We start from the raw sequence: 15,753 nt of genomic DNA, 5'->3' as shown, positions 1-15,753 counted from the left end.
TGAGGTCATATAGGTGGCATGACTGCTCAGTCCCTCAGTCGTGTCAGACTTTTTGAGACCCCATGGACTATAGCCCACCAGGCTCCTCTGTCCATGGACTTCTCCAGACAAGGATACCGGAATGGGTTGCCATTTCTTCCTCCAGAGGATCTTCCCATCCCAGGGATCAAACCTGTGTATCCTGCACTGGCAGGTGGATTCTTTACCATTGAGCATCTGGGAAGCCCCCTATAGGTGGACCCTAACCCAAACTGACTGGTGTCTTTATAAGACAAGCAAAGGTGGACACACACAGAACACCAGGAATATGCACACAAAGGAAAGGTCATGTGAAGACACAGCCAGAAGCTGGCCATCTGTGAGCCAGGGAGAGAGGTCTCAGAAGAAACTAAAGCTACCAACATTTGATCTTGGACTACTAGCCTCCAGAATGGTGAGAAGATAGATTTCTGTTTAAAGCACTCAGACTACATTGTCTTGTTACAGCAGCCCAAGCCAGCTAACACAACTTCCAAAGCAGAAAGTTGAAGACTTTTCTGTATGATTTCTTAGCTCTTTCTTCTCTTTCCTTTCTATGATTTACTGGAGCAGGAAAGTTGGACTTCCCCTTTCCTGTGCATAAACTTGCCTATCTAAGTCTATTTTGCCCCCAGGTACCAAGGCTCATAATATTACCCATGATGAAAGAAGTGCTGTATTTTCCTACACTAATAAAAATAAATAAATAAATCCATGATCTGAGTCTTTCAGGCATGACTGTTCTTATGGTAGCTGTGGAATAATTTGTAACAATGAAACTAGCATGAAAATGCAGTAGTTTAATATCCTTTAAGTATTATTCCTGCTACATGGCCAAGTAGAAGAGATAAGGCTTTAACACACACTCAAACAAACAAAAAAAGTAATTATGAAGAGGAATAAGTATGATGAAAACAAATATAGGATCTATTGAGATGGGGATGGGCAGAGGTAGGGAATTCCTCTCTGGGCAAGTATCGGGTTGGCATTCCTACTTGGACTTGAAGAAAGAGTAGTATTTAACTTGGGACAGGGGGAGGATATGTCAGGAGTGCAATAGCAAGAAGGAGGAAGGAAGCTCCTCTGAGGAACCACATGGAAGCTGGTGGGGATCGGTGGGGCGGCCGAATAAGGATGAACACATGATGTGGTGCGGGATATGATAGTGCCCTGCACTATTACAGAGACCTGGCTGGGGAAGGCTGGTGGGCTGCGTTAGAGGTCTGAGATTTTAACCCCAGTGCAAGGGCAGCCACCAAAGGATTTCAGCCTGTGATTGCCAATTTGTGATAATGGAAACGCCAGGGAGCACAAATATGTAATGACGATAGCCACAAATAGCATTTATGAAATGCTTCCTTGATGTCAAGAGGTATCTATGTTGTTTAATCCTTGCAACACCTGGTGAGGTAATAATTGCTACTCTTTATTGGATACTGACAGTATTCCAAGCACCATATTAAATACTTTACAAATATATCTCTAGTCTCACAACAAACCTGTCAGAAGGTATTATTATCTCCTTATTTTAAATAATATAATGGAGGCTCTGAGTGATTAAGTGGTGATTAAGGTAAGTGGCAGAGCTGATGTGAAAACCAGAGCTATATAATCCTACCTTCCATAGTCCTAGGCATGTGGTGTATTTAAAAACAATTAAAAAGAGTGAACAGTAGACAAAGCAAGATAAACAAGAAAGATGTGATTTGAGGAAGGCCTTTCAATATCCCTGAATCTCTCATTCTGGCTAAATTTAGGACAAATCCACAAAATTTATTTGTTATTGTACCTGTATACTTCACCAGCAACCCATTAAGTCATCTTGTGTTTGTGTAATGGGTATTAGTTTCCTAGGGTTTTCATAACAAATAATCACAAACTCAGAACTTCCCTAGTTGTCCAATGCTTACGACTTAGCCCTCCAATTCGGGGGGTGGGAGTTTGATCCCTAGTTGGGGAGCTAAGATCCCACATGCATCAGGGCCAAAAAAACCAATACATAAAACAGAAGCAATATTGTAACAAATTCAATAAAAATTTAAAAAATGGTTCACATAAAAAAATCTTTTAAAAAAAGAACCACAAACTCCACAGTAGAAATTTATTCTAGATTCTGGAGGTCACAAGAGATCAGGATGTCAGCAGGTCCATGTTCCCTCTGGAGGCCCTTGAGGAGAATCCTTTGCCTCTTCCACAGGTGGCTCCAAGTATTCCTTGGCTTGTGGCTGCGTGACTCCATTCTCTGCCTCCATCTTCACATGGACTTCTTTTTTCTCACTGTGTCTTTTCTCAGTGTTTCTTTTTTAGGACACTTGTCCCTGGGTTTAGGGCCCAACTTGATGAACCAGGATGATTTCACATATAGAACTTCAATTTAACAGCAAAGATCATTTTTTCAGTAAGGTCAGATTCACAGGTTCAAGAGCATGGACACATTTTTTCCCCACTTTCCCACATGTTCCATTTCAGAAAGCTCCTCCTGTGTTCTGGATGAACATACAGAGAAAACCCAGGGTATTACCAATCTCTGATCTCTTTGTTCCCCAAGGCAGAAGACCTCCATGCTTAGGGATTAGCTCTCTTGCTGTGGTTTCAATCTTCTGAGCAAATATAAACAAATTAAAAGTCTACAGAAGTTTCTGATTTTTTTTCATTTTATAATTGGAAGTTTTGTGATATTTCATAATTGACCAGAATCGTATAATTTTCCCTTCCTTCCTTGATACACAAGTCTCTTTCATATGTGTCAGTTTGTACCTAGGGCATTAGAATGTGTGTTGTTATTGTATTGAAGAGTAGAAAAGTCTTTCTGGAGTATAAATAATAGTCGTGATTTTGATTATTGCTTTTTTTCATTATAAAGTCATTAGTGTTAGTCTGACGAACCAAAGTGAAAAGATCTTCACACAGTTCCAAGTTAACAAATTCTTTCCTACTCACTCATACATCCAGGCATAAATGATAAGGCGTCATCGTATGTGTTTGGAATGGAGCCCTGCAATCTGACCTGCAGATCAAAAAAGTGCTAATAAGTGGCAATCAATCCATCAGCCAAAAATGGTTTTATTTTCACTCAGTAAGGGTTTCACGCTTAAAGGGGAGATGGATAATTAAGACTTCATGTTTCAAAATATTAAATATTGATTTGTAGACATTTAGCAGCAGGCATAAAGCTCTCCTGAGGGATGACAACAACTGTCTCAAAGATTATAAAAGATTTTATTTCTCTGGGTAGAATTTAGCATTTATTTCTTATTTAAAAGATGTGAAATGAGAGTTAGTAAAATATTATATCAAGGAGATAGCTCAGAGCTCCTCAAATTGCTGTCATGTCTGTGGTGTGTGGCTGGCCAGAGTTAAAATAAAACCCTTTTGCTAGTTGCGTATCGGCTTTTGGTTTATTGAAGTGTCAGAAGGTTTATAAGCTCTTCAACTCAAGTTTTGATTGTTTTATCCAACTACTGTCACTTCTTATCAGTATTAAAGGCAGAAATCAGAGAACAGGCCCAGGGGAGGAGGACTTCCAAATGTTGCTTTTTGCTGTCACTGTTGTAATGCTGACACTCTCCTGACAGGCCCTTTTTCTTGACACCATGGAGTAATTAGGGGCATTTTTATAATAAGCTTTACCAATTAGTTAATACATTTTCTGATTAAACACTCATTTGTCTCAGCTGTACAGAAACTGCCTAAATGAGTAGGAGCTGGAGATGGGACCTACAGCTGGGGCTACATGGAGACACCACGGTGAGTCCAAATGTCACCTGAGCTTTGACTTTCTTAAGACCTTGAATCAGGAATCCTTGTCAGTGCAGGCAATTGGGACAATATTAGGGCCAGACATAATATTCAGACCTCAGAGAGTAAAATTCCAATCAATAGACTCCATGTAATGTGTGGATTTTTAGCACCTTGATGAAATTGAGTGTCTTTCCAAAGGCTTGCTCCATAATAATCTCTTTTGTTGAGGAACTGTGCAAGACAAAGTGGAACACTGACTGGACATGGTGTGTGTGTATTAATCGCTCAGTCATATACAACTTTTTGTGACCCCATGTACTGTGGCCCACCAGGTTCCTCTGTCCATGGAATTCTCCAGGCAGGAATACTGGAGTGGGTTGCCATTTCCTTCTCTAGGGGATCTTCTTGATTCAGGGATCGAACCTGTGTCTCCTGCGTTGGCAGGCGTGTTCTTTACCATCTGAGCTGAATGGATGTGAGGGGACCTACAAAGCAGTCTAAAGGTTCTGCAAATATGTTACAGAAGATGAATTGAAAACTGTAAATTCCCCAGTGTTGCCATAGCATTCTCACAGATACAATGCAAGTTTCATCTTTATTTACACTACTTGATATGCTTCAATACGAACAAGCATACTATCAGAAATTATATGCCATTTGGTTTGTTTTATCGAGCTCTTAGCTGTTAAAAGTAAAAACTGCAATTTCAAGGCAGAATTCTTTTGGCTGCAGAGGGCTCGGTGTTGTTGGGTGGAGTAAAAGTGCAGGGCCTTGGGTCTGCTCTTCTGCTGGGGTAAGAGTGGAGTTCACTTTGAGCCCTAGAGTTCCCCACGTGGAGGACACGGGCAGTCTCTGCTGCCTTTCTCTCATCTTGCTCTAAGAGTCTCTTCCCATCTCTCAGCAGCTTCTCAAAATTTCTTCTCCTATAGTATTCACTCAGGAATCTTTTATTTCTCATTTTAATATGATGGAAAAGTGACAGCAGTTGGATTTTAAAAATTGGAATTTGGATTGCAGTTCTTATAAACTTTCCTTCCACTGGAGATCATACAATGTTTGTTCATGTTGCTATTGGCAGCTCCAGCTCCTTTCTAAGACTGAGGTCTTAGAGGTAGGTAACATCATATAGGCATAAATTGTGAAGAGAAATGAGCCAGAGCCTCAAGTTCCCAAACTGCAGCCATGATTCCCCACTGGATGAACCTTGAGTCTCCATGCCCTGTGGTCAGGTTTCTATTGATTTCTGTTTTCTAGATCAATTGCACCATGGGGCTTTAGAATTGCTCATTAAGGAGTTTGAAAAAGAAGCAAATTTGGTTCAATTTTTGTGCTGAAAATTTGCATTCTCTAACTCTGAAAGGCCTGGCACTAGAGCTCTGCAACTCTTACCTCATGCTTTGAAGGTTCCATTGCATATATCCCATGGCAGAGTGGAAAAGATTTAATGAATAGCCTTGTGGTATATGAAATTGATTTCTTTAGTAAATATTAGTTTGGGAGCTTCATGTGTGAAACTGGCATGCAGTGTCACAGTTCATTTTATTTTCTTTTTTGCACTGATATATTCAATCTTATAATAAAGTATTTTTGTATTTCCCATTAAAGTTTATGTGATGCTGTTTAAAGCTGTTTTTTTGCTTATAATGAAACACCTAGAATTAAAAATGCATTCTTTTAAAGGCGCATCTTTTTTTATTAGACATTTGAATGCATCACACTGTTTTATCAGCAGTAGTAAGTAGAGGATAGAATAGGGAAGTGACAGAAAATCTATTTGGCAGAGAAAATAGGCTCTCTTCATATGTGTATGTGATTGCATGTGTGAGTAACATTACAGTAATCGTAATACGAGGATAGACATCTTTTGGCATCATAATGGCAAATCAGAAGACAAAATACAGTTTTTAAAATGTGGTCTGTTTTGGTCACTTGATTATTTCGTACCAGCAGCAAACAGAATATAGACTAAGACAAGAGAATCTGCTACATTAGATTCTAAATTAAGTCCTACATTATAGCTCTTTTATAAGTGAAAAGGAATTTAAAAGGCAAGTCATCTATTTGGAAAAGAGAAGGAGCTAGTATAGTTAGAAATAAACAGTCATATTTGTTTTAAACATATATTTTGTAAAACAAAGAAGCAGCTGTGGTTTCCATAAGAGAACCTTAGAGAGTGCATTAAATGGAATATTTAAAGCTGTAAAGTTGAAGTGGGAATTCATACCAATTATCATTGCCTCTAATAATTTAGATAGTATTTCCTAGCATGCAAGAAAATCTCTAAAGTATATGATCATGTTCAGATTTACACATAGGTTTCAAAAAAAAATCTTTCTCTTTCTGAGAGCTTCCAGGAAATTCTTACTCGACATGCAAATCCCTTCTGATTATCAGGTGATCAAGGAAGTATTTGTCATTTCTAAAACACTAAACATTAGATTCTAAAGATAATGTGCCCCAAAGAGGGGAAAACCTGGCTCGTTTAATAATGTATACTTCATTTACAGTTCCGAGGAGCTTCGTTCTTCTGGCTGTGACATTTCCCCCAGTCATGGTTCTGATGTATGCAGATCTCTAAGTACATTTTAAACAGAACAACAACTGAACGATACACTCAACAGGATTCATGAAGAGGAAATAGACATATTTCGGCGTGGGAGAATATTTATGCATTATTTAACAGCAATAATGTTTGAATTCATACATTATGCAAATGCAGTTATAATCAGGAAAATGAAAGAACTTGGACTGCTGCAATGTCCTTAAACCCACCATTAGGTACCTATTTGTGCATAACATTTAATACTGCACAATGCCTTACGATACTACAGTGTATCACTCGAAGAGAAAAGTTATCAGAGATTAACTGGGTATAAAATGAAAAGTTGATGAACCCCTGATTGCTACCTTGATACTGACTTCTATAAATTTATCTTTAAACAAGTGCAAGGATGTTAATGATAATTAACATGATATTGGAATAAAATGCACTTTACTCAAATGCTGCCCCCCATTAAAGCTTTCTGCTATCTAGTCGGATATGAACGACTTCATCTTCTTTATCCAGAGAGCCACTGCACTTAATGCAGGCACTATTCTAAGAATTTTACATGACTTACCTCATTTAATCTCATAACAATTAGCTCATAACAATGTTATGAGGTAGATACTATTATTATTCCTATTTTACAGATGAGAAAACTGAAACACAGAGAGGATGTGTATCCTGCCTAAAGTCACTGAAGTGTTAAGTGGTAGATCCTTGACTTTGAATACAGGAACTCTGAATCCAGAGCCTACACTCAGTCTCAATGCCATGTTGTTTATATTACTATGATAGTTACTCATGTTCTACTTCTTTCTTTTAGACTGTAAGTTCTCTGCATTAGAAATGGTAATAGTTGAGTATTTGTTATATCCCAGGCAACGTGCCAGCCCAGGTGAATGTCAAGATGAGGAAACATAGCCCCTACTTTCTAGGGGCTCACAGTCTAGCAGGGCAGATAAACATGAAACTAGACTGCATTGTGGGAAGCGAGAGACAGGCATGTAGAGAGAGAATTAGGGAAGTGATTGGAAGGGCATCTAACCCATCTGGAACTATAGGAGTAGGAACTATTCAGGAGTAGGAATCTAATGGAAGTTGAAGGAAGAGATACCCCTATTTGGGACTGCATCCTATCTACTGTGGCTTTTCCTTATCCTCTAGTTCCTGGCATGGAGTTCTTCACAGAGTTGATTAAGTAGATCAGACTAATGTTTAATTGGTTGAATTAAGTCATTATTTCCCAACACCAAGGACTTCCATATTGGCAGTCTTGGGTGCAGCAGGGTCTAGGGAGAGTTTGGAGACAATATGTGCCCTGATTTTAACTGGAAGTAGTGGTTTCTGTTGATTTGTAGAGAACTTTATAATATCCATGACCTCGCCCTGTGGGAAAAAAATGTACACCTCTGTGGAATTCTGTGAAATTTCAAGGTGTTTGTGAACTCTCTAAAATCTGCTCGGGACCCAGTTAGGGACCCCTGGTCTAAAGGAGTGCAACTTGATGAGTAATAAGCCTACCAATATACAATGGCTGTAAGTGAGTACAGATCAGTGGTTCTTAAACTTTCTAGTCCTGAGGGACTTCTTTATGTCTGTAAAAACTAAGGACCACCCCCACCCAAAATTTTTTGTTTATGTGGGTTATATAAATCTATACCTATGTTAGAAATGAGAACTGAGAAATTTAAACATATTATCTATTAATTCAAAAATTACAATAACAACTTCCATTATGTGCTTGCATAAGTGCTCAATGGCTTCAGTCGTGTCCAGCTCTTTGCGACCCTATGGACTGTAGCCCACCAGGCTCCTCTGTCCACAGGATTTCCCTGGTCAGAATACAGGTGTAGGTTGCCATTTCCTTCTCCAGGAGATCTTCCCGACCCAGGGATCGAACCCACGTCTCCTGCATTGCAAGAGGATTCTTTACCTGTTGAGTCACCTGGAAAGCCCTAATATTGTTATAGAATATAACTATGTTTTCCAAATTAAAGAAATTAGTAACATGAGTGGTATTAGTTTACATTTTTGTAAATCCCTTTAATGTCTGGCTCCCACTAAAAGATAGTGGGATTCTGAAGTCTGCTGCTGCTTTTAATCTGTTGGGATATGTTATTTTGGCTGAGCTTACAAAGGAAAATTATTCTCACATAGATATGTAGTAGGAAAGGAAAGTATACTTTAATAGTCTTACGAGATCATTGTGGACATTCTTCTTTGATAGTACACCAAAACTTGGCAAACAGTTGTTTCTTAAAAGTTATTTGAAATGTCAGACCTGAAACAGTATTAATGAACTTTTTTCTGCTCTGCTACTTGAACATCCACTAGTTTTCTTTGCATTTTGAGTGAATTTTTCACTCTTGTATGAGGCTTATAAAATTTTGCAATATTTGTTTGGAAATGCAAGTTCACTGAGATATGCAGATCTTCCAAATGTTGATGCATTCCATTACATAGCATTTAAAAATTGCATTCATTAATATCACCACCAATCTCACCCCAAAATCTTTAAATATTGGGAAGTCAAACTAATCAATATGGATACAGATTTCCAAAATTTCGATTTTTATTTGAATGAAATTTAATTTTATCAATGACAGCAAAGATGGTCAGTTGCTTTTCTTGAAGTGATAGGTTCATGTCATTTGTTTTTGAGAAAATGTCTTCCAAATACACATTGAAAAAATCATAGTGTGTCAATTGTTCTTTCAAGTAAAAATGCTTTCCACAAAGTGGCTTGTTCAGCTTACAACACAAATGAGACTCTAAATACTTCTTGAGACAAAGCTTGTACTTCTATATATAACCAAAGTGCTCCATATCTACTTCCCATTTCATCTTATTAAATATTGTATTCAAGAGTAGCTTTAATAAAATTAATTTTTACTGTTTCATAAAAGACATTCTTAAGTGAAAGTAGCATTTGTTTAAACTGTAATTGCATAGCAGTTGAAAAATACGACTACATTGTACAGTTGGATGTTGCTTCCTTGATTTCACAAAGGCACCAGAAGCCCTACCCACCATTACTTTAGCACCATTAATGCAAACCATCAACGCAATGAAAAAGGCAAATCATGTGTTAGTAATTTTATGAGAATAATTTTGACCTTGCAGATGCCCTGAAAGATCTCTGAAATTCTGCATTCTACACTTTGAGAACCATCTGTGTAGAAGGTACAAAGAGAAATTAGCTTCCTCTATGGAGGAAGTTTGAAATAAATATGGAGGCAAGTTTACAGGTTTGGAAAAAACAACTTTTCAGAGAGAGAAGCTAACTCATAAAAGTGTGTGTATCTAAGTATGTTTCAAGTGCAAGGAAATGCTGTTTTATACTGTAGACTTCTTGGATGCCCAAAACACCAATTTTAACATTGGATTGTTCAGGATAAGAATGTGAGACTCCTGAGGTAGTCATTTCCTGGCTGCAATTTTTGACCTTAGTGTTTCAAGCACAGCAATATCCATTTCTCTGGGTAGAATTTAAAGGAGTCAATGGGAAATGGTAGGAGAGAATTACAGTCACCCAAGTGAAAATAGAGATTTTTAAAAACCTTACAAAACAAAGACTTTCAGGAGTGAACTTATACTGCGAACACATTAACTTCGGAGTCCAGGTTTAGAGTGGAGTGTTGACAGACACAAACTGCAAAAGCCGGAGGAGGCTGCTCTGCAGTAATTAAAACTAAACCGAAGAAGTCGAAGGATGCTTGTTATTCTGTGTTTTTATAGCAGTGTGTTCAGCTGCCATGGAGGAGACTCTATTAGCATTTACTTTACAAATCTCATTTCTTCAGAGGTCAGAGCTCAAGCTGAAAATTCACTTCTGGTGGAAATTCCTTAACTTTCTGTTGGCCCATGTCATAAATGGAATGCTTCTGAGGTTTATTTTAGTTGTCTAAATATTGTAGGGTTGCTTGGTAATAAATCAACTTTATGCAATGTTTTTCTTCTCTTTATCTCTGGTCATCTTGAAACACTAAGGGTTTCTTGCATTAAAGTAGAATCCTGTATAATACATAGATCACTGATAAAAAGATAATTTGGTGTTGTGAAACAGGTTAATAAGAAAGAATATTACTAGCCATTCATCTTTCTGCCTCCAAGGCAAAGAATATCTTCCAGAAAGATAGCAGTTGAATGTCTTTTTAAAAACGAAGTGGTAATTTTCTCACCAAGATTACTGGCATGTGGATGGAAATTTGCAGTAGAAAGTTATCCTAAGCTTCAGATTTCATTATACTTTGTGATTTCCTTGATATCACCACTTCTTCAAGCACAGTTAAGGTATATTGTATAGGATCTTTCATGTACACAGATCCTGGGATCCTGGGAGAGATTCATATATGTCCGATATGCAGTTATTTCTGGGACTAGGTTAGCATTTGGTGGTATTTCCTGCCAAAAAATTTTGCAAAGGAAATTTCTATGTTTGGGTAATGCATGAAGAATGTTTTCTGCTGGAACTCTGAGTACCTACCACATGAATAAAAATATGTTCTCTCAGCAGAGAAAAAAAAAAGCTTAGGCTAGAAAAACTTACCCTGGTCTTCTGACCTCTGCAGGTCACTGTCACAACAAAGAGGACAAGTAAGTCCACAGCTTTGGAGATAAGGATAAAGGAGATTGGGTAGTAGCCTCATGTTTCTATCCATTTGGAAGAAACTATTTCTGTGATATGGAATGTTTTAGACATTCAGACTTGACTTTGTAACTAATATAGTAATTAAGCACATTTATGTAATTCTGGACTGGGTATCAGTGTTAGATTAATGGAAGACCTTTCTGGTAGTGCAATTTGTTCAACTACTCAGAAGGCTTTCTCAGAGGACTCTTTGGAGGTGTCTTTTGGGGAAATTTACAGAAGAATACTCAGAGAATTAAAAGTCATTGCAATAAAGGGAGACTTGGAGATGGTTTATTACAAACCATCCATTTCTTAAGTGAAATATTTTCAGCTCTTCATGATCATATTAGATGAGAGCAAACCTCAAGATGGGCGACAAGACAGAACTCCTTGAATTCCTTTCAAGACCTAAGTTTTCATGATTTAATAAGAACAAATGTAAAAATACCTGCATTGAAATAAAAGCCCTCCATACATCCTAACTACCATTTTTATTATCTTAACTGTTGGTTAGATGCTAAAGAGTGAAGAAGTAATAATAGAAAACCGGTCTGGGAAAAAGGCTGAGAAAAAGACTGTCTCTCTATAGAGATTTTCAAGGCAAGTGAAACAGCATTAGCCTGCTGACAGGTTGTGATGGGGAACAGTTGAAAAGAGCTTAGAATTTCTGAATCGACACAAAAGCAGTACAGGTGTCACTTCAATCTCATGTAACCTTAAAAGAAACCCCAAATCCATGTTCCCTTTGTGAGTCAGAATCAATATAGGCAAGAAGGAGGCCACAGGAAGGAAGCATGGTATTTGCTTATTCACAATGACTACTTTTCCTGCAATATGTTTGTAATACTGGTGCTTTTGTTTTAGAGGTATAATACACGCCCCGCCAACACACACACACATTCCAAGCTGATACATGGCACCAAGAGCATAACATCACCCCACACAGTTTCATTATTAATAGTGTTATCGTGAATGCAAATGTTGACACATTATCTGCACAACTATTTTCTAGTAAGGAAATCCACAAATAACACTTGACATCTTGTTTGCATAGCAGCTACCGTGTGTATTTTTCACTGTTCTTTGTATCTTCACTGCATATTGGAGCTCTGCATCATTTTGGCCTAGTTCAGCATCTTTTAATATGCAAACCTGATTCAACATCAAAGGACAAATCAGCTCCAAAATGATTTTCCACACTAACAGTCTTGTGCATCACCACCAAATATTATCACATTGATTACCACACAGTTTTAAGATTCAATGGTTTTGTGTTGATTTTTTTCTCCATTAATTTACGTGGTCTTTCACAATATGCTTTTGAGGGCATAATTTTTTAGTTCTCATTTTCTTAAATCTATTCTTCATTAACTGTGTAATTTTCAGTACAACTCAGGGTTTTCTAGCATCATGATGTTAATGATACTTCAATTATTTTACTCTATTGTTTGCAATGCAATTAAGCAAGACACTGAATCTTTAACATTAACAATTCTTCTGTATGACTACAACCATTAAATAACTACTGCAAACTTGCTATCAATTCTGTAGGGTTTACATCAGAAACAATCTTAGAAGAGCTATGTTTCACCATAGGATGCAAACAACTTGGTTCCTAAGAAAGGCATCGTGGAGACGGTTTGCTAATTGATTTTTCCTTAAGAAAAATCTGTTTCTCTTCCAGTTTATTATAAGAAACACTGGAATTTGTCATTTTTCCAATATTTGGAGGCTGCTGCCTTAATAAATGCACATATCAGATGATGCTCCTTCCCTGTCTGATGGGCAAATGGTGTTGGGCAGAAGAAGGTCACATTGCTGTTAAATTTGCTCCTGAGCAAAGGATCAAAGTGTAAATGGAATTCTGAAAGCTGGGAAATGTGAGTGTGCCAGTGTAAATAATCTATTAATTATTGACAGCTAAGAGACTAAAAACTCCTATTTAGTCATGACATCTTCATTTTCACACTGACTGAGCCATTTCTGGCAATTTTTAAATTAAAGTTTTCTTTTACTATAGATATGAAATATTTCCCTTATACTAAATCTCTGCTGGTGCTTTCTTCTTCTTTTGACGTTTTGTCTGATTTCTGCATATTAAAGCAATATCGGATATGACAAAAGGCAAGGAATGATTCGAGCATGAGAAAGAGAACAATGATATTAGAAGTGCTTACACACTACACATTTAGAAATTTTTCTTCCTATGTAGAGGGGAAATAAATCCCCGGGAATAATGTGAGTGATGTTTGAGAAGCTTCAGGTGTGTTCACTATTTACAGAAGGCAAACAACACTGAAGGTGATGACAATTACGAGACCATTTAGCAGATATCACAGAACTGTAGGTCATTTTTCAAATATTTTAAAGTGTATCCAGGAAAAGGACAAGGCGAATGTAAAACATTTTAGCGTCCTTGCTGTAAGTTTTCAAAGTTATTATTATAAATCGTTTAATGACACAATACTTTTCATATATTCAGTTTCTTTATCTCCACTACACATCACCGGGCTTTCTTTATTTCTGGCGTGAGCTATTTGTTTAACTGAAGTAACTGGCACTCTGCTTATCAGAGTTTAACTGGAGAGAGTATAAATGGAGCCTGACGAATAGGCTGGGCCATACGAGAACATTCGGGAACTTCTGAGGCACAGTGGGTTCGTGCCCCTGACATCTAGGGGAATGGCTTTTATTAACAGTGCACTTCCATTGGCGAGGTAATGTTCAGGACTTTGATCACTATAAAGACCCTCTCTTCTGGGTTTCTTAACAAACTAAAAGGTTGAATCAGGTTCCCTGAAGTTTGCGAACCCCTTTTTGTCCATTTGGGTCAAGTTTGAAGCCCAAATGGGCCAATTTATGTTTGCAGGTTAGTGTTGCTTTGAGTTGAGGAAATATGTTTGAACTTTCTATTCAGCAGTCCAACTCAGGGGGTGTGAATAACGGGGAACTGTTCACACGAGCCCCAGCACACCTCCATGCTGGGTTTCCTACTGCTGGACTGCTGGTCCAAACTGGCCTTAAAGGATTGGACACCAGAGGAGGTCTTTCATGTTTCTCTGACTTTGATTTCCCACTCTCTGCTACTGATCATTTATGATAAACTGGAGCCTTTTGAGGTGAGCAATGTCATGGCTACTGTCTACTTTTGAAATGACACTATATTAATGCATTTTACAACTAAAACGAATATGAAATACTTGATTTTTGAAAGAAATATTTTAGGTAATAAGGCTAAGGTAGAAAGGGGGAAAATGAGAGGGAGGGGTCACCATGGAATAAATGTGTGAAGAATTTAATTACATCATTTGTTTAAGAGAAGAAAGAAAGCAGGAAAGATCAGTAAAGAAGGAATTCATCAGAGAGTAAGCTAATAGCAAACCATTATAGCAATGATTCCGAACAGAATCACATAGTAGGTATGAGTCTTTGTATTTTCAGTTTGGAAAGATATTTTTCTTTTTGGGGTGATGCTGTGCATTTAGTGTTCCACAACAGCAGTATCTGAAATGGAGGAAATACATCAATAGATCCATCCCTAACTAGCTCAGCCATATTCCCTCGTGGTGCCTGAAATGCGCATTCTGTCCAGCAGAGGGCACTGGTAACTAGTGCACACCAGTAATACGTCGTGGTGTTTCCCATGATGAATAACCATATTTTCAATACATCGCAAGCCGCAGTAATGAGAAGAACTAGTTATTATTTTTGTTCTTGTTATCATGACATATCTTTTATTTATCCCATTAGACATTTCCAGCTTCTATAGCTTCAATTAAAATATCAATACCTGGTTCAGAATACTCTCTCAACGTCAAGAACTGGGCTGTTAAAAGAAATACACACAGATGTTTTCACACTTCTAAATAAAAGGGACTTTCTTGACTTTTTCTCAAACTAACAATTCTATTCATTTAAGCAGGATTCCAAAGGAAAGGGGCAACAATTCTAAACACTGCAAATCTTTGAGTGGAGAGCAATGGTACTTTAGAACTTTTAAGAATCATGGCTCTACTTTCCCAGTAGGAACTTTTCAGTGAGGAAACTGTCAAGGTTCAACAAACCTTGATTTCACAGACAGACTCTAGAAATTTTAATTAGCCATCTCCTTACATGTTTAGACATTAATATTGTTTATGTAACCATCTTATTACATATTTAAACATCGCATTAATTTGGCAGCCTGCTGAGTGTTACTGAGGAATTCCCTGAAGAGTGACAGATATTTCCAACATTTTACCAAAACATAATTTGTGAAGTTTAACTAAAGCAATTTGGCCCTTTTCATCATCCTGGACCAGATGTGTAAAAGGAAGAAGCAATAGAGCTTTATTTACCCATTAAAAAAAAAAGAAAACAATAGCAAATATCTTCAAAAACCTGGCAAGAAAGAGTTCCTTATCCTGTTTTCGTGCTTTAGCAACGTAAATGCATTATTATGGAATGATAATTACCTAAAGTCTATGTATTGTGGTTGTTTAGTCCCTAAATCATGTCTGACTGTTTTGCAACCCCATGGACTGTAGCCTGCCAGAGTTCTCCAGGCAAGAATACTGGAGTGGGTGGCCATTTCTGTCTCCAGGGGATCTTGTTGACCCAGGGATTGAACCCATGTCTCCGGCACCGGCAGGTGGCTTCTTTACCACTGAGCCAAAGTCTATGTTGCTCAGTCGTGTCCGACTCTTTGCTACCCCGTGACTCTAGCCCGCCAGGCTCCTCTGTCCATGGCGATTCTCCAGGCAAGAATACTGGAGTGGGTTGCCATTTCCTTCTCCAGGGGATCTTCCCGACCCAGGGTTTGAACCCAGGTATCCCT

This window comes from Cervus canadensis, chromosome 2, assembly GCF_019320065.1.
Source record: "Cervus canadensis isolate Bull #8, Minnesota chromosome 2, ASM1932006v1, whole genome shotgun sequence".
Taxonomy (NCBI): Eukaryota; Metazoa; Chordata; class Mammalia; order Artiodactyla; family Cervidae; genus Cervus; species Cervus canadensis.
Note: the sequence above shows the minus strand (reverse complement) of the source record.